The following is a 16,777-nucleotide window of genomic DNA, read 5'->3' as shown; positions in this document are numbered from 1 at the left end:
GGTCCTGACTTTTATATTCCTTCACAACACTCTCCTCGCCATCTGTATGAAAGTGTCTATGTGTCAAACAATAGAAACAATGACAATGGAAACAATCGACACAATGTGTCAAAGCAACAAGCCAAGTATTCTTGGGCACTTCAGGAGAATGTGTCTCAGTTGGAGGTTAGAGATGTTATAAACACCTTCTTTTTCCTAATGTGCATACAGTCTTATCTGGGGTGTCAAATGTAAGGCATGAGGGTTGGATGTGGCCCCCAAAAGCAATTTCTTTTGCCCCTGTTATAATTGCGCTCTCCCAGCATGATAATTGGGTTCTCTCATATCTTGAAATTATGTACAAAATTTGCACATTTTCTCCTCTGTCATTTGCAGCTAATGGGTTTATGTGTGACAATGAAGTGTTTATTTCTGGCCATCAGCTCCTTAATGATGTCACTTCCTGCTTAATGATGTCACTTCCTGCCCTCAGCAGGCACCATTAATGCTATTCAGCCCATTATATGAAACAAGTTTAGCACCCGTACGTTAACCTAACTCCATCTTGGTTACTGTCTGACATTTCTGAGAGCCAAGCAGGATTTTGATCTGCAAGGGGTGAGGTCAGACTGCACTCTTAGGAGAAGTCATGCTATTGCCATAGAGAAAGGAAGGCTGTGCTCCATCTTTGTTGACCTTTGCTGCAAGCACAAGTCCTGCTGCATAATAAAGGGCGCAATCCTAAAGCACCCTTGAGCCATTGCAAGACCCTTGCACTGGCCTAGGAGGGTTGCAAACATGCTGTAAAGCATGTTTGCGCCTCCTCAAGAGTAAGCCATGCCAGTGCACAGAGGTGCGCTGGAGCATAGAGGCTGCATTCAGCCTCTGTGTCAGCTTGTCCCAAATATGTTGCATCAGCCGAGCTCAGCCAACGCAGGGGTCTGTGGAGGAGGCAGCGAGGCAGTGGGAGGGAGGTGTTCCGGAGTGGGGGGAGGGCTGGCAGAGCATGGGTGGGCAGGGAGTAGGAGGCGGGGCTGGATTGTTTTGCCAGATCCCAACCCCATTCCCTGAGCAGCGTGGAGTCGCAAAGCTCTAGAGGTGGTGCAAGTTCAAGGAGACCCATTGGGGCTGTGGTGGCTTACCCGGGGGTAAGGAGAAGAGTTTCCCCTTGCTTCTGGCTGAGCCGCTTCTTGCCCCAATCTTGCACTGGACATAGCGCAGGCCTCCACAATAGGATTGTGCTCCATGTGTTTCAGCTTGCCTAGTGGCCAGGCCAGTGGACAGTGTTTTCATATTCTTCTGCTGGCTGCCTGGGGCGGAAGCCCAGATTAGCTCAGCCTTCTCCACTTAGCTGTGTTTGGACAGCAGGAGTTATTTACAAGTAATTCTTCTACTTAACAACCATTTAAAGCTCTATAATTGATCTTCTAAACAATGTAACTGAAAGTAGTGTGGCTTTTATTTGTTATCAAGTACTTGTTTTATTTGTTTGTGCCGCTCGTCAATCCCAAGACTGTCAGACACTGCTGAATTTGACCTTTTGCTCCAGAAGTAATGCTAATTCCCCCATTTTGGTTCAGTTTGAGTTGTTGGGCGTGCTCATTCACACAGGTGCGTGTGAATGAGCAGTGTGGGCATCAGAAAGGTTCCATTGTCAACTTTTTCTCTGCACACACTGTCTCCGCTCTTCCTTCATTAAAGCTTCAACTATCTATAGAAATCAAATCTGAGGGAAAGATTAATACCTGAATGTGTGACTGAACACCCAGGCCTCATTCACGCTTAGCTCGGAATGCATGCCAAATGGAACTAAATAATTCCTGTTTGTCCTATTTTCCTATTCCTCCAGAACCATATCCATACTCCTACATTTGATGATTCACACATATTTTCTGGGTGAGTCCTTTCACCTGTGCTTACTAAATGGCTCACATGTAACTCGTTTGTTGTAGAAAGATGTAAGACTGTAACCAAAGCTAGCTTATTACTTTCAGACCTTGTAGGAGTCATCAGAAATAAATGCTTTCTTGGTATAAACTATAGGGAAAGCCTTCAAAATTCTCTAAACACAACATTAGCAAGTTCTTTGGTGTTTCATATTTTCATTCAGTTGGTAGAATTCACAGTGCTCAATGTTCAAATTCACAGTGAACTCTGACTTCGTTTGTAGATTTAGTGTTGAGGTTCTCAAAGTTTTAGCACCCGGACCTACTCTTTAGAATGAGAATCTGTCAGGACCCCCCAGAAGTGATGTCATGATCAGAAGTGACATCATCAAGCAGAAAAATGTTTAACAATCCTAGGCTGCAATCCTACCCACACCTCCCCATGAGTAAGTCCTGTTTACTATAATTGCTAAAAGCATATACAGCCTGTTAAAAGTACAGATATGTAACATCCCCTCAAATGCAGTCACATACCATGGTAGCATCAAGTCTGATATATTAAAAATAAAATATTGAAATGAATGGGGACCCACCTGGAATTGGCTTGCGACCCACCTAGTGCATCCCAACCCACAGTTTGATAAACACTGCACTAGAAGTTATGCATATTATTGAAGAAAGAGAAATAAGATTAGAGAAATCATAGTTTCCACATATTGATTTTATTCTTGTGTCTTCTCGTCACACCTCTGGGAAAGGACAACTGTCTGTAGAGAGGTTAAAAGCTAGAAAGAAAGTTCTACAGTGTTTTGTTATACAGACACATTATGTTGCAACAAATACACTGGAATCCTCATTTTGTTTCTCAGGCTCAGACAATAACATTCAATATTGCTAGTGATCACTGTTAGTTACAAAATGATTTTAATTACTGGTGTGGAAATGACATTAAACTTAAAGCTACATTTGGTCACGGACTGTGTGTACAATTCCCATTAACAATATTGAGTTGTAACCGAACAAGAATAAGTCACAATGAGGCTGTTAGTCTTCATTTATAGTACCGTTATCTATGGTCTGAGGAAACGCCTCCCACTTCCATGAAATTCCTTCAGCTGCCAATGCAACACTAATTTCTCTTTTTATGAACAAGACCAGATACTGTGGTTCACTTCTAAGTATAATGACCTCTGGCCTGATATCTCTAGTTATGATAGCATCACTGTAGAGAAATGAATTGCCCTTTCGAATGGTCATGTGTAAACACACTTCTACTTGTTTCAGAAAGCTTGCCAATAGTATAGTGCAGTGGTTCTCAAACTTTTAGCACTGGGACCCACTCTTTAGAATGAGAATCTGTCAGGACCCACTGGAAGTGATGTCATGACCAGAAGTGACATCATCAAGCAGGAAAATTTTTTAACAATCCTAGGCTGAAAGCCAACCCACACTTACCCAGGAGTAAGTCTCATTTACTATCATTGTTCAAAGTATTAACATAGCAGCTTGTTAAAAATACAGGTCTGTAACATGTCCCCAAATGCAGACACATACCATGATAGCATTGAGTCTAATATATTAAAAATAAAATACTGAAATGAATTTCAGGGACCCACCTGAAATTGGCTCGTGACCCACTTAGTGGTCCCGACCCACAGTTTGAGAAATACTGGTATTGTGCAAATGTATTAAGTAGGGCAAGGAGAGAGAGCGCTCATTTTTTTATGGTGATTGTGTTTGAGTAGAGAATTTCTTGGGAAATGGAATAGGACCTGAATTGTCAACTTTGACTTTGCATTTGATTTCTCCCCCTCCCCCCGCTTAATTGTGTACGTGCTAGGCATTTGAAAAGCTTGGGAACTAAAGGATTTTAACGTGCTGATTGACATGAACAACACCAGCTGCCATTTCCTTTCCCCAGTGTTTCCTATAGATGTTTAGGCCGTGCTACCGACCCTTTAAAAACTATAGTATGCACTGGAGAATTACATATATGGTTAAAATGAATCTCTTGCTTAGTTTGTGACAGCTGTTTTTGTGGAAAAAAAATGTTTTGGCTCAAATATATATGACACTATTTCCTTCTTGGATTTCTGTGGGGAAGAAATATGAGTCTAGGAGGGAGAGCTGCGGGATCTGTGGGCTTCCCTTCCTCCTTGCTCTCTTTATGCTTACTCCATATTGCACCCATGACTGGACAAAGGGAAACGGAAGAATACTGTGTTTAGTCTACATCTCCCAGACACTATGTGTTAGCATATTAGCCCTCTTTTGAAAATGCAAAAGAAGAAAATGTAAGCTCCTCCTCCTGAGCTTGAAGTTCCCACTTCTTTACCTGAAATGAAAGTAATCACAAGCAAATCAGGGCACATCCTTTGGTAATTCTGGAAATCTCTTCAAATGCCAGTTTCTTACTTCTCTTGCTTATGGGCTGAAGCTGAAGAGTTTGGTCGCTCAAACTTAACATTTTCCAAGCTTTTCTTGGGTCTTAGAGCTTACAACTCAGGTTTTGTAACCTTATCATGCAAACAAGCTCTACAATCTTCTTACTGCTTTGAGCTAACAGTTCACGAGAGACATTCATACTCCAGTCTGTCATTTGAAATAATTGGAATTTTTTATTTCATGGAAGAGCATTATATTGAAACCGTAAATCTGTGTGGATTTTGAAGGAAAAAATTTGTTGCAGGCATCTGTCTTGCTTTTCATGGATTTTGCTGGAAAATCCATGTGAATTGTCAGTTCCAATTAAGTGATATTTTTCATATACGTTGCTCCAGAAACTTGCCTGTGTAAGGAAGTATTAACTTTGGACTACAGAAAACTGTCAGTGATGTCATGAATTTGGACCAGGAAAAGAAGGATTCAGTTTCCTACTCAGCCGCGAAGCTCACCTGGTACAAGGTCACAAAGATACTTGCTCAGCCTCACCCACAGTGGTGTTTTAAGGACAAAATAGTTATGTGTTTCATGGAAGGAGACAGGCCACAAAATAGATATAAAGCATTTTCTCAGTCATTCTTCTCCTCATGTGATGAAACAACGGGCTAGCGATGTCCTTCAAACTAATGGATCAGCTAATTACTGTTACACTGCTGATAATCCTGTACCCAAAAAGATTTCAACACCTGTAATTGTGTGTACAAGATATATGTAGATAGCTTCAAATGCATGAGTGTAATTGCATCTGGAGGAACTACAGTTAAACACAGTGCATCCAGTCCAGAGATCTGTGCGCTTGACAGAGGTATGGCAAAGACATTTTTCCACGATGCCGATTTGCTGAGATTCAGGTCTGCTGCCAGTAAGTTTTCCAGTGCAAATTGATCTGGTTCTTAATATCCTTGCAAAGTCCTGGGAATCTTTCTGTTTCTGATGTACAAATCAAGCTCTGGATACAGCTATATCAAGTATGTACTCAAGTAATTATCCCCCCAAGATATGAAAAGGAAAGAAAAGAAATATGAGAGTGCCTTTCACTTATTTAAATTGCTGCTTCAGGGTAATACATAATGGACAGTATGTGTTATACTCTATTTCAGCAACAGCATCTCATGGCAATATGATGGGAATAATTATTACTGAAAGACCAAGAGGTTCTCTTTGACTGTAGCACAGGTAAAAGGATATGTAAATGTAACTTAAGTTAAATAAATTTATAACAACCAAAGCACAGTGGGAGCACATGCATAAAACAGTGACCTTCTGCTGCTCTGTACTTACCATTATATGGAAGAACATAGCTGATGGTTGAGACTGTTTGTGGTGTTGCAGGGAACAAATGTCATGGCCCACATGTTACTTCTTGGCAAAATAATCACATCACATCTTAACAGGAACATAAAGCAGGCAGAGAAAATGCAGTGAATTTTGATGCCGGAAAGTGCTGAATCTGAAGGCTTTCCTGCAAATCTCAGTGGTTGTCTTCAAAACATACCTGGTTCATCTGGGATTTGGTTGATGGGTGAATGTGTGCTGTCTGTGCCTCTGTAACAGTCGTGTGGCTTGACAGTTTCCTCCTGGACCAAATTGTTCCTAATGGCTCTATGTTGCCTGTGTTTTGGGTTTTTTTGTTTTTGTTTTTTTTTGTTCTGTTTTAAAGATTTTACTTATTGTTATGATACATTGTACATTTTATTTTGGAGCTTTGTAAGCTGCTTTTGACGTGGAATCAGTGGTAGGTAGATAGATAGAATCTCTTATAAGGTGGGGCAATCCAATTCTATGCTTCTGGGTGCCCATTGGAGCTGCAGCACCAAAGTGGCTACCGTTGTATCCAGCAGGCGCCGGGAAGCCACCAAGAGTCTCTTGGGGGAAGGGGACTTTTATTCCCTTTCTCCAAGGGAAGTTCCAGCCCCAGCAATAGGTCTCCTCACATCTGCACTGGCTATTTTGCCAGCACGGATGTGAAAGCCTTCATGTCAGGCCTTTTGGCCAACATGGAGTTCAGGATCTGGCGGAGTGTGACTCCACTGGTCCCACCCCCACCCCCTCCCTCCTCACCTGTCCCTCCCTTGTTCCACCCCTGAACCACTGTCCCCCCACCTCTCAGAGGCTGCACTGCTGCCATCAATCTCACTCCTGGCACATCGTCCTCCTGCCAGTGCTGGGTCCAGTGTCTGACTGGCATGGACCCAGCGCTCCTACTATCTGGGTGCCATAAACATGCTTTACAGCATGTTTACAGCACCCACACTGGAATTCAGCTCCTGCTGATAGGGTTCAAGATTGGATCCTGAGCCTCCTCAGGAAATGTGGAGGGAATAGCCAGAATTGAAAGAATGGTGTGTGACCAGTGAACAATCCAAAGGTTTGGTGATCAGTTCCACATTTCCAAGGGGGAGTTGGGCCCTTGACTTTTCGAACTGCACCCCAGTGTTGCATGGCAACATATTTGAGGTTAAGGGGGGGGCAGATAAAAGCATTTTAAGGAGTGGATTGGGGTTCTGCAGTTCAAATGGTTAAAAGAAAACACTGAAAATTCTACTGGCTGCCATGGTCCCATTTAATGAGTTTGATATACATATTGAAGATGAGAAGCAGAGATAGACAAACTGTTCTTTTGTCAGGCTTTCATCAGCCTGAATGAATATGGAAATGAAATATTTTTTTCCTGAAAAATTCAGGAAGAATTTGTTTCATCTACCAATCCAATGCAAACATGAGAAAAATGTGTGCCCTCCCATTCTTGCCATTCTGCACTCCAAAAGTTCTACTATCCTACCTCAAGTCTCTCTGAAAAACCTACATAATCTCCCCACATCTGTCTCCCCCTTCATTCCACTGTGGAGAAGAAAATGTTTGTCCAGGGGGCTAGTAGGAAGTGTTGGCATCTACATTGGCAGTTTGTTCTCCACTTTCTTCTAAAAATTGAAGGGTTCAGTGTGAAATGGGAAACCCTTACCAAAGCAATTCAAGATTTTTAAGAACAAATGGACTTTAGGATAACCTCTTTTAATTAAGCCTGCAAAGAGGGTCTCACAGCAAATGCAAAACATGCAATTAAAAAAATTCCCTAAACAAGAGTTTAGAGCTAAACCAGGGTTACAGGTCTGGTCTAGAGGGTAGAGCCTCTGTCTGCCTGAAGATAACATCCACAAGGTCGCCAGTTCGAGGCCACCGGCACCGTGCAACCTTGAAGCAGCTGACAAGCTGAAGCCGAGCTGTTCCATCTGCTCTGAGCGTGGGAGGATGGAGGCCACAATGTGAAGCCAGATTGGAATGAAACACCTTGAATGTAGTGGTTCTTGGAAGAAAGAACCTTCTTTGAAATTGTAAAAATCCCTATTTAATAAGGGATTTAAGTAAAGCCTGCCTATGTAAACCGCCTTGAATAAAGACCAAGAAAGGCGGTATATAAATACCTGTTGTTGTTGTTGTTGTTGTTGTTGTTACAGAGACTTCTGTGCACTAGAACCAGTGGCAGCCCATCCATTAGGTGATGTGACAGATTGTGGTAGGGCAAGAGGGCAGCAGATTCAGGGTGCCCTTCACCCCATCTGCCATTGCCACCACCTCCCTCAGCCTGCTGTGATTGTAAGATGCACTAATCCACTTTCCACTTGCTAGAACTAAGCAGAAAGTGAATCATCCGCTTCCTTATCTTGCTCCTCGTGCGGTTACTTCAAACGCAGAAGGACAGGACTTCCAGTTTTATTTATAGGAACCGTGTGAATGAAGGAGACTCTTCATTTGTGTTGCCCCTTTAAAACAATCTGGAAGTCTTGCACATGTGCATGTGAAGAAATGACACAAGGACTGTAGTAAGGGGCTGCTTTTTAAAAATGACTGAAGCAGCCAGTGGTGGAGGGAGGCATCAGGCAGCATTCCAGGTTGCGCTACCACTGCCTGGAACTCTCTATCTCCGGAGGCCTATCAAAATCCAAGTTCTTCATGCAACACAAGATAAATGAGGCATGCCTAATGCATATCACATTCAACGATACATAAATGTATTTCTTTTCATTTCAGTTATATCTTCTGAAAATATTTAAGATTGGTAAACAATTTGCACATTTTACAAAATTGCATGTTTTCAGTGGTTAGGCAAAGTTATGTGGGCGTTTAATGTGTATTTTAAAACGTTTGACATACTCCTTGGGTTTCAGAGGATAGGATACAACAGTCATTTGAAAAATAAATGAACATCTGTCCGTCTTGTGATCTTTGAAATTATTGCGACGATTTTTCAGGATGCGTTATACAAAGCAAAGCCATACAGTTTTTTGAAGTGGTGATTTATGGTTCCTGAAGGTATAGTAATGTGTCATGGAATGAAAAGAATTTGGATGTTTAAAGAAAAGTGCTCTTTCTCAAAAGTGCAGAACCATTCCCAGGAGTAATTAAAAAATGATTTCATTTTGGAAAAGTAAATAGAGGATCAAGTTAAAGTCAAGAGAGCAACTGTGTAGTGTGGAAATGACTTTGCTATGATACAAATATGCACATGTCAGTGGAAGACATTAAATGTTTCCACCCATGCAGTAAAATTTATGAAATTTAATATTTTGTCAAGGCAGAAAAGAATAGACACCAGGGCCTGACATGCCTGATGCTGCTGTATCCTCGTCCCTGAAGTGCAGAGCTTAGCTTTGGCGCCATGGAAGGTGGCAGCAACAGGCACTTTGGTCCTGGCAGCATCCTTTTCTGGTGGGAATGGTGACTGAGATCATCACTCTCAGCATCCCCAGAAGAGACTGGCATGTGGCAAATTGGAACTGAAAGAGGGAATTGACAAAATCACCCACCCTGTGCAAACAGAACAATGAATTGCGATAGAACCCATTAATGTAAACAATGCTTGAATCATGCGGCTTACAATGAAATGGCTATAATTTAGCAACAGGATGTATTTTCACTACACTGGTGTGAATTACATCAACGATGGATAGGACATAAGTCTTTTCAACAGCAGTTTTCTCCAGGCACTCCGCCTTTCTATTTAATAATGGGTAACACTTAGCTATACTGTTTTTACACAATTAGAAACATTTATACGCTTTACTGTCTGTCCTTGTTGCTTTCACACATCCGGGGCTTCCAGTTACTTTCTTATTTGAAATACACGAGGCTAATATGATGCACATCCCTGCACTCCACTCTGTATTTTTTCTGTCTCCTTTTTGAGCACAACAGCGATATTTTAATATTATTTGCTAAAACACCTCTAATAATTGAATAGATATAGGAAAGATCTGAGAGGTAGAAGATCATTGTGTACGCTCTGTGTCCTCTGAGCTGTTTAAATGGGATAACAAATTGATTTGAACAAGCATTACCTAACCTCAGATATAGCCCCCTGGATCTTGCCCAGCATTTTCATTTTTATCTCAGAAATTGGCAGCCCACCAATTTAAAAACCGAAGAGCTCTCCAAGGCTAGCAGATTGTGGTGATTAAAGGACAGTACCAAGTGTCATTTATCTTTCTCTGTTTCTCTGTTTTCTTAAAATTAGGCTAACGGCTGTACTTAGTTGGGAGAGAAATGGGATTGCATTTGGTAGAGCTACAATTTCAGCAGGCCATTCCCTGGAGGTTTTAGCTCACCAATTCTGGCCCTATTAGCGTATGACCTTGATTCCAACCATCTTTGGAACTACAAGTAATCTGCAAGAAGGATGGAGGCTTTGATGCTTTTTACCTCTCAAAAGCTGACGAGGCACCAAGCTAGAACACTCCACTGCAATGGGGACTGCAAAGGTCACTCATCTTGGGGAGATGCTTAAATGGTAGACAGATGGATTTATTGATTTTTGTTGTTGTTCCAGGAGATAACTTTGTGACATATTCTCAGATAAATGGCTATGTTATGTTTATAATACTGTACTATGTCCTATGTAATTAAGACCAATTACTCTCTGGGATCCTGTGGTTCAGTTTAGTGTAGATAATGTGTTCTCACTTAAGAATGCAACTAGGTTCAATTGTATTTTAAGTACTTTCCATGTTTGCTTTCTCAGGGCAGAAGCAGTTCAGCCACAGGCCAAGAACATTCTTAAAAACTGTTTTACAGATGCAGAGAACAAAGATGTAGTGCTTGCTTCTCATGATAAGTTGTCATTTGATTTTGTTAATGTGGTACATCAGTGGTTCTCAAACCTTTTAGCACTGGGACCTGCTTTTTCAAATGACACCATATCCGGACCCATCTAGCTTTATGAGAGAAAAAAAGATTTTACTTTACCAGCTGCTCAAGCTTCTGTTTTCATCCTTTTTACTATTGGGGAGGGGGTGTGCCACCTGGAATATTTGTTGAGTTCCATGTTCATCAGATCAGGACCATTTTGCTCTTCTTGCATTCCCATTTTACCTGGCCTTCTACACGAGTCAAGGCACATCCACCTACTCTTGAGTAAACATGCATGTGTGGCTCAGTTTCAATTTCCATAGGGCTCAATACATTCTCCTTAGCTTGTAAGGGGGACGTCTTTCTCCAGTGTTTTTTGGGGACCTCGTTCATCAGATCAGGACCATTCTGGTGGTGCTGCAATCCTCTTGGCCTGCCCTTCGAACTGGACAAGGGCACATTTGCCTGCTGCAAAGTAAGTGCACACATGTGGATCAAATTCACTTTCCATAGGGCTCAATACATTTTCCTTGTCCACAACCAGCTTGTCAATTTCAGTTTGAGGACCCACCAACAATGAACAACAATGGGTCATAACCCACAGTTACAGAAACACTGTGCTATGTTAAATATTGTAATACAAGCTTGATTTTTTAAAAGCTTCTGTGGCTTGAATTCATTCTCATAACATTTTATGACACTCTTCTTAGATTTTGTTCATGTGCTTTGTTCATGTGTTCATCTTATTGGTGTGTAAAGCAATCAGCATCAGATTCCACCTCACCTGTCATAAGGTACAGAAGGCATCCCACATTTCTTTTTGTTCCAAAACCATAGTGATGGGGGTGGGGTGATATCTGACAGTGAGTGGATGTTACAGTTGTGTTTTTATGCAGGGGATTTCAGAATGGTTTTGATTTCTTTGCTGCTTTTATTTCATTCACAGCACAATCTTATTCATCTCTATTCAGAAGTAAGCCTGACTGAATTAAGTGTTATAGGATTGCAGCCTTACATTGTTTTGTTTTATAAATTTGTTGTTGTTGTGTTTTCATTTGAATTGAAATGAATTGGCATTTCATTGAATGCCACCTTGCAGGGCCTCTGAGAGGAATTTTATCAGAGGGTGCAAAGTTTCTTTGGGGCCCCTTTGCCAAGGGGGAGGAGTGAAACAGAACAGGGGAGGGTGGTGACGGGTGAGCAGAATAGGGGCAGGGAGGGGCAAAACAGGGTGGGGGAGGATAGAGACAGCTGGAAAACTCTTTGGAGCCCAGGTCTACCAACACATGTGGCATTAGTAGTGTCCCCAGCATCCCCAGTTGTGGTAGTGTTGCCAGCATCCCATGCGGGCAACAAGTCTGAGTAGATAGGAAAATGTAAGATCCCAGGAACTTTCTGGGCCCCCTCCTTTGGCTCCTGGGCCCCCCTTTTGACCTTGGGCCCGGGTACAAATTACCCCCTTTACCCTCCTCTCCTAGGCCCTGCCAACTTGGGTTCTTCCAGTCACTTTGATTACCTTAAATCACAGGTGTTTATGTGTGAAACTGCACCTTCTTCCAAAAGACTAAAAATATGACCTGCCATTGGTCTGAGCTTTTGCTGGGGCAGGGGTGGTAGGTCAGGCCCAGGAGGGGGTGGAATTGGTGGCACCAGTGAATGTTCTATCTCTTTTCCCAGGCCCAATCTGCCAACATGAATCAACATGAACTTGCAGGTTTGAATCTACCCATTCCAGCTGCTAGGGCTTACCCCAAGGCATGGGAATCAATGTCCCTTAACCTAGGAGTCTTCCAGCAGCTGAATTTTTTTATTTTTATTTTTGTAGAATGCTGCGTACTGCTGCATTGGTGCAGGGGAATTTAGGTAGGACTGGGCTGTTAGTCTCACTGTACTATCTGTACTTACCTCAGTATCAGCTTGTGGTGATGTCTGTTACACCTGTCTGATTCCCTAGGAGACAGGTAAGAATTTTACCACCCACAGATGCATTCTCTGAGGATACCAAGCCACAATATACATTGGGATTCTTGGGCTTGACCTTAAGAAGGTTTGATAATGTCATTGGTTCATTGATGATGTGATTGGATGCCAGAACCTGGAAAACCCTAACTGCCCTCTGACCTGGACAGATAGATTTCAATGTCCAGTTGGCTGGTGCATGTTTATCTCAGCAGATGGGCTGGTTAGGACTTATGGTTCTTGGGGAAACCAGATGAAGAAGACTTGGAATCTGCAAAATATCCTGTCTGCTTGTTCATAAGCCCTTTCTTCCATGGTCCTGACTTCAAAGTGTCTCAGGGAAGCCTCTTTCTTTTTGAATTTTACATATGGGGAAAACAAAGGGAGTAAGGAGAGCTCAGTTATCACAAACTTAAAAAGTAATATTCCTAACTGAACACTGGCTGTTTCTGATTTCTTTACTGAATCTGTGGGTTGCACAGAACTGTGTTTGGTGCTGATCTGAATAAGTTGCAAAGATCTGCTGCTTCATCGAAACCTCTTTCATATTTAATGGAGGTTAATGAAACAAAAGCATTCCACGTAGCAGGGGAGATGAGATTGATCAGGGTGCCTGACCTCAGGGAAGCATGACAAAACACACATGATGAAAAAACCCAAATGGCCATGTTAATTTCAATGAATATTTCATTACCAAGAACAGAATAGATCAGACCTGAAAACGCTGCTGTGACCACTGAGTGTTCATGCTGGCAATGAATGTTATCAACCAAATGCTCCAGGAGTTTCCAGTCCGATTAAATTTCATGCACTATTTCATTCAGAGTTATCATTTCAGTCAAGTCACGTGCTTCACTATTTTAAAATTTCCAAAGTGCATCAATAATAGCCCTCCCTCTGTTTTAATTATCTTATACTGGAAGATAATGATCAGGTAACACATATATGTAACACAGTTCCACTGTATGGGTACAATGCAGAACGCTGAATTTCAGTATCACCAGTTTACCATTTATATTCACAATTGCCCCGTAGTACAGAAGTTCCACACAAAAGCCTCCATAGTGAAGATGGTCTGCTCCCAAAACATTTGGGTGGTACACTGTTTGCTAGGTGTTTGCAAGACTTCTGGCCCACAGTCCAGAATTAGTTTCAGATTCTGAACTAATCTGAAATAGGGTTTGTTGTGGGGAAAGAGCACTTCCATATCCAGCAGATGATGAGAAACTGGCAGCTCTAATTCTTGTGCCTATGTCAAGAGTGGACAGAAGGTCTCTCTGAAACTAACAGGAGATCTAGCATTGATCTAAGGCAGTGTTTTTCAACCACTGGTGCTACTTAACAGGACTCCCAGACACATGCCACCCAGCAGTGAGACCAGTGATGTGATACAACAGACAGTAGTAGGAGGCTTGGCTTGGTAAGCAGAGCTGTAGAGTGTGCTTTTTGCATGCTCAAAAATGTCCTTCCATCCATCCTGAGGCTCTTACTGGTGTTTGTTGCATTGTATCTGGCCTCTCAACCCGCAAGTAACTGCAATAACATCATCACCAGTTACTTTTGGTGGTAATTCCAATAGGTGGACCTATTGGTGATATGGTGGTGGTACAGTGGGGAAAGTAGTTGGGAAATGCTGATCTAATGTCAGTTCTGAAATTTCTGTCTATTCCTCCCACTTCATTAGAGCAAGTGAGCGTGTGTGTGTGTGTGTGTGTGTGTGTGTGTGTGTGTGTGTGTGTGTCTGTGTCTGTGTCTGTGTCTGTGTCTGTGTCTGTGTGTGTGTGTGTGTGTCCTTCCTGACTCCCATGAACCTAGTTTCACATCCCAGCTTAGTCTTGTTTGGAGCATAGGTGGCATACTGAGTACAGTACAATACCAAGGGGTGCATGCATGTGTGCAAAACCAACTCCAAAATTAAAATTATGATACAGTCAGTTACAAAATGTAAGACTGGATGTTCCCAGGCTGCCATTTTGTAACAAGCTCAGCCTCCCCAAGTCACTACTGTGTGACAGTCTCCACCTGCTCAAGTTACCATTTCACATTGGTAATTCCCAAGGTTCTGGCAAAACAAAGGAGCTTCCAGAAGCTGAACATCTAACATCCCTGGCCTCAGGGCTTCACCCAGATTATCTACAGCATTCACTATAGTTCAGTTCATTTTTTGTGTCAGTTCAGCTTCCCTGCTTGGTTGAATGAATGCTTGCTTCCTCATTCCTCCCTCTCAACCAATACCCCTGCCTAGCCATTTGGATGCGTCAGAAGGAGAGAGTAGAAATCTAGACTGCTAGGGAAGTCTAGCACTCAACTCTCTCTCTCTCTCTCTCTCTCTCTCTCTCTCTCTCTCTCTCTCTCTCTCTCTCTGGTTCAGTCATGGACTACTGACTGAGTAGGAGCCAAAAGAGAGAATGAGGTATCAACAAAACAAGAGTATTATGCTGATAACAAACAAAGTTTGAGGCAGGGGCCCACCATTGATCTTGCCCCCCCTTGGGACCCAATCTGCCCACCCCCTGCCTCACTGCTGCCTACTCCCCACCCCCACAGGCCGCAATGCCATTTATATCAAAACTGGATAGGCTACAGCAGAGTAACATCGGATGGCATGCAGCAGACAGCAAAGTCTAATGGTGGAGCAAGGCTCAGCGATAATCCTATGCATGCAAACAGTCTGACAGTACTTTTCAGTGTGACAATACATTTCATGTGTAGAATGTTGACCTGTATGCAACCCTCTGCCCCCATACACCACCATGCCACCTCAACAGTTCGACTGGACCTGATTGGTGGCCATTTTGATTCCCCTAACTTGCCGCACCCCACAAATGTGGCTTTGTTACCCCATTGGGTCCCCAAGGTTCATGACCCCAAGTGTAAAGGACACATATATGCTATATGAGATCTGATTCTTTATGATCTACTTGCACATTACTGCAGTAGCTCCTGTAAAGAGGAACCACATTGATCAATCCAATGATGTTCAAACCAAGAACTTGCATCCTTTAAAACTCAGTAAAATATGTTGCAATGATGTCTACAGATGTTTGTGTATTTAGCTGGAAAACAGGGACATTGCCTCACAAGGTTTATTACACTTCTTAATTAAATACTTCCATTAATTAACATGACAACCAAAGCTAACACTGAAATATTTATAATGAAGTCAAGATTTGTAAAGCTACTATCTATTTGTATTCTCTTTAAGCATCATTATGTATTATTTAAGATAATAATTGAAATCCCCTGAGGGCTGGGAATAAGAATAGGCCCTCAGTTTGGCTGTACTTGTCGTAAGAGGCGACTGAACAGCCACCGGGTAGATGGGACTCTTTAGCCTGGGAAGGCAGCTCATTGGAAAGAAGGAAAACTCTGATCCCAAACCTCCGCTGCCTTGCAGCTACATCCAGTTATGGAAAAGGCTTCAGGAGTCAACCTCGAGGCAAAATCCAGAGCCGGAATCCCTGAGGCAGTTCTTGGCTGAACACAGTCACGTTCTGGCAACTCCTGCGACGTCGCTGGAACCAACCGTATTGGCTTCTGCCTTTCCATTGGACCATTTCAGCGACGTGGAGAGGGGGGATTTGCTGCATGGGAAACAGCCTATCCTCCATACCTACTTTACCCAGGCTTCGCGCACTGGAGAGGACACTCTGTTCCAGAACACTATTCAGAGTGCGATACCATAGTCTTCCGAGACTGAAGGATGCCAACAAGAATTGAAATGCATCACATAATTACATTTAATTATAAACCATTTTGTTGATTTCTAAGTGATGTTTAAATGTTTTCTATACTCTCTAAGTAGAAAAACAACTAATGAATAAGCAAACAAACAAGTGTTATTAAATATGAACCTTACATTGGTATGTTAACAATGGGATTGTCAAGATAATGGTGCCAAATTAGTTAGACTAGTCAAGAACAACCACAATCATGTCCTCTGTGAAGAATTATCTCATTCACAACAGGAAAATCATATTAAAAATAAATAAATAAATAAATATCCATTTGCCATTTATGGATATGGCAGACATAAATGTCTGCTAAAATTTTGGCAATATTGTCTGAGAAAACTATTACATGAACTTCTGTAATAACCATTCCTGTGTCAGAATCTTCATGTCTTATTTAACATTTGATGTTAGAATTCACAGATCTTATCTAGTGAGAAACTATTCTGCTTTAAAACAATCTATGGAACATACAATTCCCACTGCAGTGACCATAAGCAGGATCATCTCTGATGCTCTAGCCCAGCGGTCTCCAAACTGGAGACCAATGTGTCCTGGTAAAACTCTCCTATTCCCGACTGGCACTTACCATTCTGCTGCAGCGCCATTGTTGTACAAGGACGCTCTGGGCAGTCGCATCTATTGCCCAATGTCCCA

This window comes from Tiliqua scincoides, chromosome 1 (assembly GCF_035046505.1).
Source record: "Tiliqua scincoides isolate rTilSci1 chromosome 1, rTilSci1.hap2, whole genome shotgun sequence".
NCBI classification, from domain to species: Eukaryota; Metazoa; Chordata; class Lepidosauria; order Squamata; family Scincidae; genus Tiliqua; species Tiliqua scincoides.
This window is presented reverse-complemented; position numbering follows the sequence as displayed.